Source organism: Corvus hawaiiensis, chromosome 12 (assembly GCF_020740725.1).
Source record: "Corvus hawaiiensis isolate bCorHaw1 chromosome 12, bCorHaw1.pri.cur, whole genome shotgun sequence".
Classification (NCBI taxonomy): Eukaryota; Metazoa; Chordata; class Aves; order Passeriformes; family Corvidae; genus Corvus; species Corvus hawaiiensis.
The window spans coordinates 5036543-5051986 of NC_063224.1; positions in this window are offsets into that span (position 1 = coordinate 5036543).

Here is a 15444-nt window from a genome sequence, read left to right on the forward strand (position 1 = left end):
GTAGAGAAAACTATTCTTCTTATTTTGTCTTAAAATTAGGAATCTCTACTATTATTTTCCATCCTAGATGGAAAACTTCAAATTTTTATGCAATGCTATTCTATAAAGAGTAAGTGAAGTAAAATCTTGATAGAATTTTATGGTTTGCTACCAACTATGTTTGGAATTTAAAGTACTGGTTTACTGTGTATCCTCCAGGTTTTCAATTCTAAATCTGGTATTCCTGAATAGACATGTTTTTCTGGAAATTTGAATGATTGCTGTAATTTGGCAAGAGCAATTGTGTAATCACATTTCACAAACTAGGTGGTAAAATTTTTATTTGGTGAAGACTAAGCAAAATATGAGTTTGTTTCAGAAAGGCTTTCTTTCTGCCACTGAATATCATGATATCTGTATAAAAATAGCAAAACGTCCTGACGACAGGTGTGCATAAACCTTTTCCGGCCTATAGAAGATCTGGTTTTCATCAAAGGACTAGGGATCCCAAGGTCATTAAAATGCCATGAAAGATCTGGCTTTGAATACCATTTTGGAAGTCCTCTGGAGCCAGAAGAAAAACAATGGTGAGCAGGCAGGACTTGCAAAAGGTCGATCCCAAAACTGGTGTGTGATGTTCCAAACACCAAGCTCTTCATTGGCATGTTCTTGCCCTTTCAGCTGAAATGAAGCATGGAAGAACTGAAGACTGGACTGGGATTCTTGAGTGCTCTGCTCTCCAGGACCCTTTGTCTTATTGCTTTTTTTCTTGTTTTTTTCTTCCTTCTGGGAGGAAAAAAACCCCCTCAATTCATATTGTGGATTTCTGCTTCCATATGGGGATTTTGTGTCCTTGAGCTCATAATTCAAAGGGAATAATCTTGAACAAGAAGGAAGCAAAGACTTATCTATCCCTCTTATGTCAAAGGCTTAGTCATTAAAATGCACTTAGAAAATTTTCTCTGTGAAAATATTGTGATATTGTGAAGCAAAAATATTTCTTAAGTAGCTGAAGTGAACCATGGACTTCATGGGTAGAAACCCAATAAACTAGAAAAACTTCCATTTGGTTAAAGTAGAATTTTTTTCCCTCATGAGTAGTTCTGAATTTGGTCTGTTCAGCAGACCCTTTTTTTGACACGAATTCACATTTTGCATATGCATAAGTAGGACTTGTCTGTTCTGGTGTTGGATGTCCCAGGCTCTGAAGGTTCTCACTTCAGTTGAAGGAACAGAGAAAAGCAGTAAAATTATCAGATATGTCTCTCCTTTAATTCAGCTGTGGAAAAACCAAATTGCTCCATCAATCTGAGTGACAGCTTTGGACAAGAAATTATCATGTTTATTTTACTCACAGTCATTTTCCTCATTGTTAAAGGGTAAGGCAAGGAGATATTGTTTCGCTGATGGTAATGCTCATGGCAGCATAGAAAATTAGCTTTAAGTAGGTGTATTTCTGAAATATATGTTTTTCAGTCCCTGACAGGGATTGGAATGTATTTGCTGTTATGGGTTTAGTTGCTAGTTAACATATTTTTGTGTTTTATTCTTGGGACCTGTTTCACAGATGCCTGTGGCTCATCAACAAGTGCTCTGTGCATGTTTTGCATGGTAAAATTTGGTACAAAAATTAGGCTTCTGTACAAACTCCCATTTGTCATGTTTTTTTGGTTTGAAGTGAGAACAGAGCCGTGGTTTGAAAAGTTGTTGTCCTGTTTGCAAATAGTTAAAATTAATTTATTCTGCACAAAACCAGATAGAGATCCTCTTCACTTACTCCTCCTGTTGAGTTGTCCATTAACGATGGCACATTAAGAAAAGGAGGAATGTGTGATTGGTTTGTTTCTTTACTAAGTTAACATAAGGCAGTTATTCTTGACTGGAATTTGGAAAAAGCAATGAAATTTCTAGGGAATTATTCCTGACTTGATACTTAGAGCCTCCGAAACTATAATTTTCATGCAATCTCCTGAATTTTCTAAACTCATTTAGTTTTGGTCCTTTCTGCTTTTTTTGTTTCTCCATTACTATGTATAAACCTAAATAAACACAAATTAAGATAGTAAGTAGTGTTTGATACGAATATGTGCAATAGAAAACTTCCTCTGTTGCCTGACCCTTTAAGGATTATATCCCACTCCTGATGTTGTCACTAAGGATTTCTAGGGTAATGAGATCCATTTTGGTTTTCAAGCTGAAAGCAGTGAACTGTGAGGTTCCCCTCGCTGCTTTTTCTTCTGACATTTTGCTGTGATTCTGGAGAAGGAGGACTAGGAGCCCTTTTTAAACAATCACCACAATTCCCTGTGAAGGAGATATTTTGTGTTCCCCTCCACTGTGTGCACATTTTACAGGTTTAATAACCTTTAAGACAGACAGAACTTTTCCTAGGCAATGGAGCGCATGGTGCGGAACGGTAGAGGCCAGCCCTTGTAACCTCTCTGTTCTTCTATGAACGGAACTCTAAAGAATGTTGGGTCTTTTGTCTTGGCTGTTTGCCTTGGTGCTGTTCCCTCTGTCAGTGATATGATATTGATTAGAGCAGCCATGGAGGCACATTGAAATGATCACTGTAAGCTGCTGTCGCTGCTGAGGGCACAATGTGTGTGGCTGTGTTGTGCCTCCATGCCAGGCTCTCCTCTAACACACTTCCAGACATGTGGGATGCCAAGCCGGGTAAGCTGTTTTCCTTGGGTACTTGTGCATCATACCTAGTTTTCTCCCTACTTTTCCCTGAGCTGGCAGTGATTCCAGAGGCAAAAAAGCAGCTCATTGGCAATCATCCAGGAAGTATTGCTTTGTTTTCTTTATTAAACTGTGAGTTTAGAAGACAGAGACTGGAATGGGCTTAGTTCTAGTAAGTTAGAACAGCCTAGAGGGCTTTCTGTGCTACACCATCTGTCTCCTGTGTACCACTGGTAACATCCCTACTGCAGTGTAAATCACTGGGTAACTCAGCACACCTTTTATTTAGCTGAATATAAATAAACAGCAGGATACTTGAAAGAAATAACACTCCAGAGAAAACACAATCCTAGTGCAATTAGAGCATTTCTATTTAGATAATTGCTCACAGAAATTATAAGCTTGGATCTAATCCTCAAAGGATACAGAAAATTGGCAGTTCCAGGATGATCTACTTCTTTCACTCTTTTTCCCCCCTTAATGCATTAATATTTTTGTTTCTCAAACCCTAAATACTGAATCTTTTGGCCTTTTTTCTTACTACACTAAGAGTGATACTGAAAATGACAAAATAGCAAGGGATGCCCTAGAGATAATTTAATTTTTGAGAGGATCTGTATAGAGGAGTGATAACAAGCATGATAATTTACTGCTGCTTGAAAGAAAAACATGACCTCATGCAGTTACACAGGGGCTTGCCCTAATTATGGGTGCAGACAAGGTGGTCCCTGGGGTATTGATGAGACAAGCAGTAATCTCCACAAAAAAGTATTTACCTCAATGAGACTGTCCTCTCCTATGCTCTGTTTATAGGAATAGGCTTTTTGTGAATATTTTTTCCCATTTCTAAGAGCTGTAGTTTAGGTGAGGAGGGAGAATTAGTGTTCTGTTCCTGACTGTCCTATTGACTTGGGCTGTGAGTTTAGGCAGGTTAACTCCATTCCTTTGCTTTACCCATGTCTATAGAGTGGAGATTACCAGCCATGGGTAAAGTGCTTGGAGTTACTTTCCATGCTTTAATTTGGTTTCTTTCTTCTCTTCTCTGTTGATTTTATTTTTAAATCCTGAAATTTTCTGTTAGACTGAGATCCTTAAAAGCCAGAAAATTTGGAGTACAAGGAGAACTCCCTGTTACACTATTCAGCAGAGTGCCCTGAAATAATAGAGTTTTGTTCAGAAACAAATACTGGCATATAAAAATACTGGTGTATAAAACAAATTACCCCTGTAATCGAGGTCATTGTTTTGTTCAGTTGTGTTTTCTTAAATGTCTCCTCAATCCTCTGTTTGCAGTGCATTCTGTGAGACATATTTGCACTTGCAGTTTATGGAAACGCTGCCTTGAACACCTGCCAAAAAGTAGATTTCTAAGGATGAAACTAGAATAAAGATCTTAGTTTATGTTGCAGTTCATCAGATTAAATGCAGAAGTTTTAAAAATAACACTTCAACAGGTTAATTGCTGAAAAATGATTGAATCCATTGATAAGCAAAATGTGAAGTCAGTTAAGATGTGTATGAAATACTCTTACTGGTATTGAAAACTGGCTTGGTATTTATATGAGAAGGTTCTGGATCAGAAAAATAGTATGTTGCCACGTGTATGAGTTGGAAATACTTATTGGCTAGAGGAGTAAAATAGGCCTTGAAGTAATTTGTTCTGTGTGCCATTTTTTTCCTGCATGTTCCAGAGCTCAGATTTTTTTCACAAATATATGAAAAAATGGGTAGGTATCCATATGCAGTTTCTGTGCATGAGGCCTCTTCTCCAGCTCTTTAACATTTAAGGGAAGGGAAAAAGTGTGGGTGTGAAAGTACGGGGGCAGTTTGAGAAGGCACTCTTTAAATGGTATGGGATTGTGTCATTCTCCCTCATAAATTACATCCTGAAACCACCATTTACTTCTTAATCCTACTTTGAATAATGAATATTCATCTAATCTGTTCTTGACTCTCCACGTAACTCCCATTGCTGAAGAACATCTTTCCACAGCCACAGAAAGCCACTCTGGATTTCACTTCTCAGGACCGCTGTGACTTAGACTCACATAGGCTGCTCTGCTGTGTTTGAACAAGCCTGGAATGTCTCGGTGCAGGAGGAAGAGATGGAACTGCTGGAGTGTGATGGCGTATATCTGTTCCAGTCCCCAGAGTAAATTAAACCCAATACAGGCTGAACCTCTGCCTCAGTGACTGGTTTTATTGATCTGGAATTGGTAAAAAGTGATGGTCTGCTCCAAATCCTCCCCATTCATTGTCTATGTGACACTCCCAAATGGGTGCAGAGGAAAAGCCACAACAATTGAGGATTCTTCTGAGCTGAGGAAATGCTTGTTGACAAATTTCCTTGATTTTAATTTTGAATCATGCTGTTAGATCAGGGCACAACAGACTTAATGGCTGATGAAGTCATCCACATTCTCCTTTGTTTCTTGTAGTCGGCTGAATGTTCACTTGTGTTACTGTAGGACACAAGTTTATGAAGTTGGTGTGTTGTGATCAAAGCCTTTTAGTGTGGCCATTATACACCTCTTTTTTTCCTCCTCTTTAGCAGTCAGCCATCTGCAAGAACTGTTTATTGTATCCAAATGATTGTGAGAGCATTCAGTGAGGGTATAAACAATGACAGAGCTGGTTTCATTAGCAAAGGCCATGCAGAATCAATGTCCGGGTCTGATTCCTTCCTTCTTAAACTTGTATCACTGTAATTCACATTGAAGTGGTTAACTTCTGATTTACTTGAGCTCAAGTAAGAGTAGATAGAGGTCCACACACTGACACTATTCATGTTGATGGGAAACCATTTATATTGCTGCCAAGTTGTTGGGGTGTTTTATTACAGTGGCAGTGAATAAAAGCCAGAGTAAATTTTTAATTTCACTACCTTTAATATGAGAGAAACTGAGCCGTCTTATAGGAGCAGCCCTAAACTAATTCCCAACTGTTGTTTATCTTCATTGTTTTCTGCAGAGATTGTCTGCACTTTTTAATACACTTAGTTTTATATGGGCACTGATTATAAAATATTGTTACCTTTCTTACTGTTAAAACACTTTTCAAGGATTATATAGTGTTTTTCCCAAAGAGAAAACAGTAGAAGGGCTTCCATGTCAAATTTTTATTCCTATAGCTTCTCAAAGAATATTGAAAAAACCCACCAAAATCTCATGAATCTGAGCCTTGGCTGTGAGATTTCCATGTTTCTGTGGGGAGTATATCACAGATGAAACAGGCTTTCTCAGGGGGAATTATACCTCATTACTTGGAAAAGTTAATTGGTACTGCAAATCCCACAGCAGCATCTACAAGATACCTGAGCTGTCCACAGTAACCTCATTTTCTAGCCTTAAAAAGGAAAAAAGCAGAAAGCCCTGTGCACTGAAATATTATAAATTTAACTACGGTGAATCTATAGGCTGCTGAAGTGAGTGCTTCCACTTGGTGCAGTACTGAATGCTGGCAGGAACCACATTTCCTGTCTCCCTTCACGCTCCATGACTGTTCTGCCACACAGCTTTTAGATTGAATCTCCTTGGGGCAGGGTCACTGTGCACAGTATTGAGGAGCACGTGCATGGAGTGTTGCACATGGATGTTCAGGGAGGGAGTTTACCACCAAAACCAGCTGCAGACTTCTCTGTGTCATCAGATTCCTGTGAATTCATGTAAAAGACAGTGGGACTGGAAGACAGTGACTTGCCTGTATGGGACATATTACAAAAGATGTGAGTCAGAAGAACTCAGACACACCAGCATCGTCATGTCACAGAGAAGGCTGTGATATTTAAAACAATGTACCTGATTTTCCATTCACATAGGCTTTTCTGAAATACAGTTTACTTTTGCTTTGAATCTCCTTTAATACATATATTGGTCTTGTTGAAGGAGTAAACAGAGGCCTTTTATTTCTGTATGTCTGTGAGGAAGGTCCCCATGTCTGTTCAATATCCCAGCTGAATGGATATTAAAACTGGTGCTGACAATATAATGTCATCACCAGTTCTCTGGAACTCACCACAATGTTGAGTGTTTCTTAAAGTACTGCATTCTAGAAGGCATAAAATTACTAGTGCAGGAAAGAGGCTGGATTCTGTGTGAAAATAAAAGCAAGATTGTATTAAAAGAACACGACATTTACAACAGCAGAGGCTTCTCAGCATTCACCGCTGTAGCCGTTGTTGCCTCTTAGAGAAGTGGATATTTCACACCTGGAAAGTCTGTATCATCCTTCAAGGTTTTTATGATTTTTTTACTGCCAGTGGTTAGCACACATCGATACCTAAAACTGTTCTGAAAATACCCTTTCTTGTTAAAACTGTTCAATCAGGAGAATAACTGCTGATTTAGGTACTTTACATGGGTTTTGGGATACAGGAGCTGCTTTTGTGACAAAGCAGTTTCAGGAAAGTGCCATGCTGTGCCCTGAATTGTGGCTCCAGAACCGCTTGCTTTGTACCTGTGTGAAGTACAGGTAGAATGTCATTAAATTCAAAAGGCTGCTTCCATAGGGACAGATTGAGGTGGGATGAAGGGTCCAGAGCATTGTTTTTTACCTCCACCTCTACTTTGCATTGCCTCTTGGTATGCTCTCCATGGTCACATAAGCAGCTGTGTAATTCCTAGATCCACACTGCAGCTGTTCCGGCCTTTATATCATTTCATCTACTTCAGAGGTTCTTGGGCCATAAAATGAAGCTCATTTTTCTGAGCTACAGGGACAGTTTGCTGACACCAGAAACTTATCTTTGCCAGAGGTTCTGTATTGCAGCAGAAGCCGTGTGAACAATCGCTATGGAATTCTCCCTAGCGGTGTTAATCCACCTTTTCTGGAGGACACAGTCCTGGTGGATATTGATGAAAAGGTAGAGATGGGTGTAGACTTCAGCTGAATCTCGCAAAGATGTCTGTCTGTGCTTTCCAATAGTTTGTGGACAGGTGGCCATCTTCCAGCCCTGCAACCTATTTCTGTCAAATTAGAGACTTCTACAGCTTTTTCTTGTACCTTGTCAGAGTTAGTTGAAACATTTGGGGCAGTGCTTACTAAGCATGTCTGAGGAGATGGTGGCACTGGCATGGTGTTGAAGGATGCAAATTCCTTCTAGACATTTGTGTGTTTACAAGGTTTGTGATGTCAGCCCTGCATATGCAGATGTAGCCTGTGTTGGTTCACACCAACAAAAAATGTAGCCCGTAATCCTGGTGAAGCAGGAAAAGCAGATCGCAATGAGGATAGAGGCGCTCTCAGTGTTTTTTCTCCTTTGCATCATTTAGGTCAGGCTCTTTCTTCTCTGCTGGTATCTATTGTTGCTGTTCTTTGGGACAGTAATGCAGAGAGTTTTGGTGTTAAAATATAAGGTCAGGACCATCCAGGATATGAAAAAAGATGATGTTATATTCCAGCAATAATAAGGGGGCTGGAAGAGCTAAAGAAATGAAATGCTGTGCCACTTTATCATCTCTCATCTTCCCTCCTCTCAGCTTGAACCGACACTCACAGACATGGTATAAAGGCTCCTGGCCAGGGTTATCCACTGGTAAATGTAAGAAACTGGCTCAGGAGTAAAGAGAAATGTTGTGCAGGGGGTCTCAGTTATGAGGCTTCAATGTTTTGTTTGCCCCAAGACCTAAACTGGCTTGTGGTGGGAGAGCTGAGGTTGAGCTGGAGTTCTGTGCTTTGGGGGGATACAGATCAATACATGAATGTTGGTAACAAAGGAAGAGCTGACTCTTGGCTGTCACTTCCATCTGGCAGCTGAAGGTTAGGGAGGGGTTTCTTGCAGTGGGGGAAGGGACTGGTTCGTTCTGTAGAACCACAGCACAAGGTGCTGCTGGCAGGGGCGTGCGCCTGGGAGCGCTGGTGCTGATTGAACCACTGAACTGTTATCTCTTCACAGCCACTCTGAGTCAGCTTGTCTTCCTTGTTTCCCTTACTGCCTCTGTGTGTTGGCTGGGAGCACTGTAATTGCTTTGAAGAACTCTGGAGTGGAGGAGGAAATGTGCACATGCACATGTAAGCATGCACACACATGAGGAAATTAGGAGGAATCTGCAAAACAAGGAATAGTCAGCAGCCAAAAGTCATAGCAGTGAGGAAAGAGTAGCATCTTGAGGAAGTCTTATTAGGAGTCTTCTTTGAGTCAAATACATGTTTTAGTGATGAACCCAGTGAAAGGTTTACTAATTTTACAACAAAGAAACAGAAAAGGAGAATATTCTAGATGCCACTTTTTTTTTACCAAACAAACAATATTTGGATGAAGTAGACCTTTATTGTTTTGACAATAAAGTAGTGCTCAAAGCCATATTTGGTTTAGTACTCTTCACTGCAGCATTAAAACACCCCTAGCTTCTGCCCTGAAGAGCTTACAATTAAATAGACTAGGCAGAGGAAGAAGGAAGTGAAACGATGAGAATTTATTGGCATTTTTCAAACACATGGAGTAGGATCAGTAATTTTCAAGACTGTCTATGGTAGCGATTTTTTGGGGGTGAGAGTGTTGTTTAAAGGGGTTACTTCCATCAGGGCCAAAGAGTATGTTGTTCCAGGGCACTATATTTGTGAAGTGCCTCAACTGCCAGAGATACCTGTTGTATCCAGTCTTTGTTGATTGTCAGCGAGCTCAAGCAGTCTGACCCTCAAGCGTCCGTTCTGCTCCTGTCCTCTGGATGTTATTGATCATGCTGCAGTGCTACTTGTACTTGTTCTTTCGAGGTATTGTTTGACTGGCTGAATAATGCATTTCTGGCTTAATACTAATATTTTGGCACTTAAAATATTTTAGCTAGCCAGCTTTCAGGGAAGGAGAATGAGCTGATGTTTCTGGAATGGAATACAAGGAGTTAGGATATATAGTTAAGCTGTTCTGGATATATGTCTCAGGAGGAAAGATTAATGTTGGTGGTGGAATGAGAAGAGCTTGGACTTCAGGTATGGAGGGAGGGAAGGGACTGTCTTGCACTTTAGGTAACCCCCACTGCACGACAGACCTCACACAATGCTTTATTTGCTACTCTAAATCACCTCAGCTGTACCTCAGCTGTATGAGGGGTGACAGGGATGGGCTGTATGGGGGGTTCACCTCCACCTGCCATTTCAGTGTGGAATGGAGCAGACATCTCTTCTTGGTTCCTATCAGTATTATGTCCAGCCTGGTGGTTTTGCCATCTGTTACAAACATGATTGCTCAGGCTTTACCTTCTGCAAGAAAAGCTCATACTGGAGTGTTCTGTGCAGGGCAGTTTAGTGAATGGGTTAAATTTGTCACTACAAGATTTACCCAGAATGCATTAAAACATGTTAGTTATGTGAAAAAAGACCAACACCACTTGGTGAGGGTTATCTATGCAGTGGGCAGGAGAACTGAAAAGTTCAGAAAGTTTTGGTCTCAGCTTGTTACTGTTGTGTTGCAGAAATGCACTTGCTATAGATAAGGTTAGATAGATAATTAGGTAATTAGCTTTTAGGTTAATACTATAAGGCTTTTGAATTACCTTCCCTAAAATACACAGCAGTTCTTCCTTTTTTTTTTCCCCCCACAAATTAGACACCGCACATCAAAAAAATGCACTTACATGCAGAACACACATGCACTGTTTTTTCTCTCCTTTTTTTTCCTTTTAACCAAGAAAACACTTGAACACAGACATAAAATTAAATGCAGGACAAATGCTGTAGTTATTATATGCATAAGCAATAAGTATAATTTTGAATACGACAGCATTATCTGTTGTACTCCAAAGCAGAGAAACTACATCTTTTCTGCTCTGACAGAAGCAACAGTAAAAGTTAAAATATCATTTCTCAGGTTCTATAAACCAAACTGACTGATGTGCTGTCTGCTGAAATACACATTGCTTCAAAATTGATGCTGCTGTTATTTTTTATATGTCTAAACTTTTAGTGATTTGTCTTTCTCAAAGACAGAAAAAAGAGGTGGAGGGAAGAGATTCCTAGCATCTGCTCATAATGAAGGATTCTTTTTATTCTGTATTTCAAATCTTTCTTGATCAAACCCATGCAATTCTCTGAACTGCTTCTCAAGAAGGAAATATAGTGTTTAGCCTTAAAGGCAAGAATTAAACAGCTTGCCCTAGAGGGCCCTAAACTAATAGAAAGGGTGAACACATGTAATTATTCATTCTGGTGTTTCAGGTTTGAAAAATGTAAAGTAAACCAATCAGAATAGTCTTTCTAAATGGTTGCACAGTGAAAGATTTTCTTGTCATGAGAAGGATAGAAGATCTTGATCCTAAAGGAGAGGAAGACTTAGAATAGTTTAGACCTGTCTTGCAGTATACTTAGTTTACTCTTTTCTGGCCCATTCTGTGTTTTATCTGCTAAAGAGGAAACATTATATTTCTCATTAAGTGAAATAAATTAACCTTCCTTCTCCCATTTTGTACTGAAGAAAAAGCCATGGCTTGCTGGTTACTTTAATTCAGGAGACATGAATTCAGGAGACAGGCAATTGAAGAAGGCTTTCCTACTTTCCCCCTTCTTCTGTTTTTTCTCCTGTTCAATAAAAAAATCATTATTTGTCTATTTAGCATCCTGTGATGCCTGAAGGGGTCAGTTAAGTGCTGTTGCTTGCATGAGGGAGAGGATGAGTGCATTGGAGGGGGAAGGGCAGGGGATGTATTGCCAGCTTTCATCAGCTTATTTCTAACAATATTAGGAGGCAGGTCTGTGCTAAACTATTTTGTTTTGGCTAAAGTGGTTTTGGTACCGGTGCAAGTGAACAGCTGGGAGCTGCTCTGAAGGGGCAGAAACCTCTGCAGCTGATGGTGAGGAACATCTGGGGATAAACCTTTTCCACCGACACAGTCTTCACAAGCTGGGAGTTTGTCCATACCCCGAATTCTTCTCTGCAGAGCTGAAGGAAGAGTCTGGTGAAAGAGATGGCTGCCCGCAAACCCCTTGGGTACTCATTTGGTGTGGAAAGCTCTCCATGTTAATTTCCCATTCTCTCTTATCCTTTCCTGTACAGTATATTAGTTTATTGGAATGCAGTATATTAGTTGGTTGGAATACAGAGCCCAAGGAAGTTTTTCTATGATATGTCTCAGGAAAATACACTTGAATGTACTGTCAGTTAAAGGATTGGCAGAGATCTTACTTCATGGTTGCAAGAAAATGCAACAAAATTCTTTTTTTCCCATTAGTTGAATGACATTTCTTCAGGAATTAATAGCTCCATCTTCTCTTCCCATCTCTGGATCAAGGCCACTGGGGATTTATAGTAAGAAAAAGCAGGGAAGAGCTGATGGCGGAAGTTGTGGTTTATGGTATTGCCAATCTGGTGACCTTAAGCCTTAACGAGGCATTGATTAAGGACCTGTGGCATTGCTTTAACAGAAAAAAAGAAGTTTTAACAAAGTGTGAACTCTTATTTCTTTTCTCCAGCTCTGTCACCAAAGTTTTGGAGGAAACCTGGCTATGAGTGAGCGTTTGGTCTCACATAGTGTTGAACCTTCCCATCAGAAGCTCAGTGAAGCTACTGCTCGCCTCTGCTCTGGAGCAGCAGTTGTTGGACAGCTTTCAGCTGTCCCCATCAGCACTGGGACACTTTCATGTGTGTCTGCAGAGCAAACCTTTCCATTCCGTTCTTAAAGATTGGGAGCAATGTCCTTAAACGCCAATAAATGAAACACGTTCCTTTATGTGGCATCTCCTGTGGGTGTATAGTGTGTACTCTTAAACTTTGAGTTCTTGATCCTGTCAGAAGACAAACCAGCAGCCAGTCTGTTATGACTATTCTTATTAAGAAAATAATAAGTAACTAATATGAACTCTTGTCATTGCGGAAGTTCAGTACACACGATATAAAACACATGGCAGGTAAAACAAATAGAAAGATTTTCTTAGATCATCTTCACCATCGTCTTTGTTGTCCTATTTTTGTTCTTGATTTTCATTTTTGAAAATACTGTAACATGTCAGCAGCACAGAGCTTAGAAATTAAAACTTGGATAAATGATTATCTAGTACACCAGAAACGGATGTATTAAAAATTATGGAAGCAAATATCTTTTACTAAAGCAGAGTCTTTGTGCAGATCATAGCAGCTGAAGTTGGTTATTTAGCCTTTCATAGATCTGATTTATATTTTATGATGGGAGATTAGAAGCATTATTGAAGTGTGATAAAAATCAGCTGCATGTTTTGAAATTAGTGACACTATATCATCTGGATGCTTTGTTTTTTGTACGGTTCAGTGCCTTTCGTAATGTTCACTAGAGGACCTTCAAAATGAAAGCATCCTAAATTTGATGTTTGTATCATGACCAAGGGACAAAATATTTTAGTAGATGTGTGAAATGAACAAGATTCTCCATGGATTTAAATTATGATAGCTCTATAGATTTTACTAGATCATGGTATATAATTTACGACTTGGGGATCTTGTTCTGAGGAATTTTCCTTACAATATTTGCTGCCATGAATATTTATGTCTATCTTTCTTGCAGCCATGATAATCTAAATGATTTGCAAATATCTGCATTAAAAAAAATACAAGCAGAAAATGTATTATTTGAGAAGTTTGAGAGAAGGAATAGCCAATCCAAGAACTGCCTTTGAGCTTCATGCTTCATTCAGGCTGTGAAAATGACAAAAGTCTTAGCTGTGATCATGTGTTGGTTTTAAAGCTGAGAAACCAAATTTGAGAAATTGATGTGATTTCAGCTTCCTGCTGTGTTCACTTATACCTATAAAAGGATATTGAGTGTTGGTGTGCTTGGATAGATTAGTGTTGTTTTTGGCAGCTGATACAAACTAGTAAAAATCTGGTATTGTTTCCTACAGATCAATAAGAAACAAGAAATGGGGTTAGAATTTTTTTAATATGATATGCTTTGGCTTTGGCTTTCCTTGTATAAAAATATTATGACAAAGTACTGTGGTTACTCCCAAATCAACCAGCTTCTGCAATGTAATTCTCATTTACCCCACCCCTCAAATTCTGAATTAAAACATAAAGTATGAAATAACTGAAATATGTACAATGAGCTGCATTTGTGATCTTGTAAATGCTGCAGACAGCTCAGAGTCTCCCCAATAGGTCTGTTTGAGTATTGGTGCTTCCCGGTAGATCTGATGAAGTGCAACTGACTGGAACAAGAGGCTTTGGGTTCATTCTAAGCACTGCCAAAGACCACAGGATCAGAATGCAGGAAGCTTTAGGGCATGTCAGAAAGGGAAAGTAAAAATCTTATATTACATGAGGACTATGGAGGCTGAAAAAAAATCAGTTTAATTTTATCTGTGGTTGTAGGCTTTGCTGCAGTAATCCTTGCACATGAACGCATGCATTCACAGCTGTTTTTTAGCATAATATGCTGTGCACATACTTTTTCTGTTCCACATTGTGCTTCTTCCTCTTCTTTTCAGCAGTGGTGGAAACTGTTCTTGCAGATGCTGATAATATCCATATACAAAAGACTGTGGTAAGGAAGCTGGGGATTCCAGTAATAAACACATGGTTCTCCAGGAGTGTGTGTGTTTTCTGAAGTACTTATAGTCAGAGTTCAAAAGGAGCAAGTTATTTTTGGAGGTTTTAGTGTTGCCTCATGGTTTTCTTCTCTGTAACAGCAAGAATTCATCTGTACTTCTTGCTCTGCGTGGAGCAGAGTGAGTGCAGTAGTAAAATAGGCTCTGTTAAGAAAAGTGGTGATGTTGAGGAAGATGTGCAGTGCAAAATACTCTGCAGCCTCCTTTGCCATGCTCAGAAAATCAGGGAATTTCAGTATATGTATGCCCCCATCAAAAAACTGAAGCTTTGATTGCTGCTTTCCAGCTCATTGTAGGTTTATATGTCAGCTGAGTTTAATGATGAGTGGTATCCCTTCTGTAAATGTTTTATTCAAAATGGTAAAAGCACTTTCTCAGATTTGCTGGAAAGGTTGTCATTTCAAGAGTGAAATTTGTGAATGAATTCCCTGTACATTAAAATGGACAGCAACTTGGTATTTTGTTCTTTTCTGATTTTTTCAGTTGACCTATGCACAATATTGACACTCAACCATATAGACAAGTAGATTAATTCCTTCAGAGGCTTTCTTGCATGTTTGTTCTTGGATTATCCTTTTATTTCAAAACAGCCTGAGAGATGTGTGTACCACCCCCATTTTACAGGTAATAAACTGTAGCAAAGGAAATGAATAACTGTTTATACTAATTCTGATGGCCTAAATTGTGACACCTAGGACTCAAATTACGTGTTTTCTACTCCCTTGTGGCCCATACACTCCATGATCAGGGAACAGCTTCCAGTGCAGCTGGTCAGTATTCAGAACCATTGTACCCAGTCAGAAGCTCTGAAATTGTGGGACAAGTTTGATTCAAAAGATTTTCCAATGATGAGAAAGTAAATCAGAGATGGGGATGAAATCCCATTCCACTCTGCGATATGCAGGTGTCCAACCATGAGACTTGTTTCTTTTTGCTTGCCTTTCTCTGCCCACTCCCTGCCATTTCAAATATGCTCGTGACCTTCAACAATAACATGGGAGCCTTTTTCTCTGAACAAGCCAAGCTGCATATGTTTCTGTCCTGAGCAATAGGGAGTGTGGAAAAGAATATTATGGAATTACATAATCTAGGGCCATGTGGTACTACATAATGTATGGGATGTTTCTCCAAATACTAGTTCTGCTGGCACCTTGCATAGCACCTCCCAAGTTCTCTCCTTTCCCTTCCCACTGAAAAGCCTTATCCTGCCAAATGTGGTTTAGTTCTCTTCCGTATTTATCTGCTGTTCTCCTCCATCTAGACAGATGACTG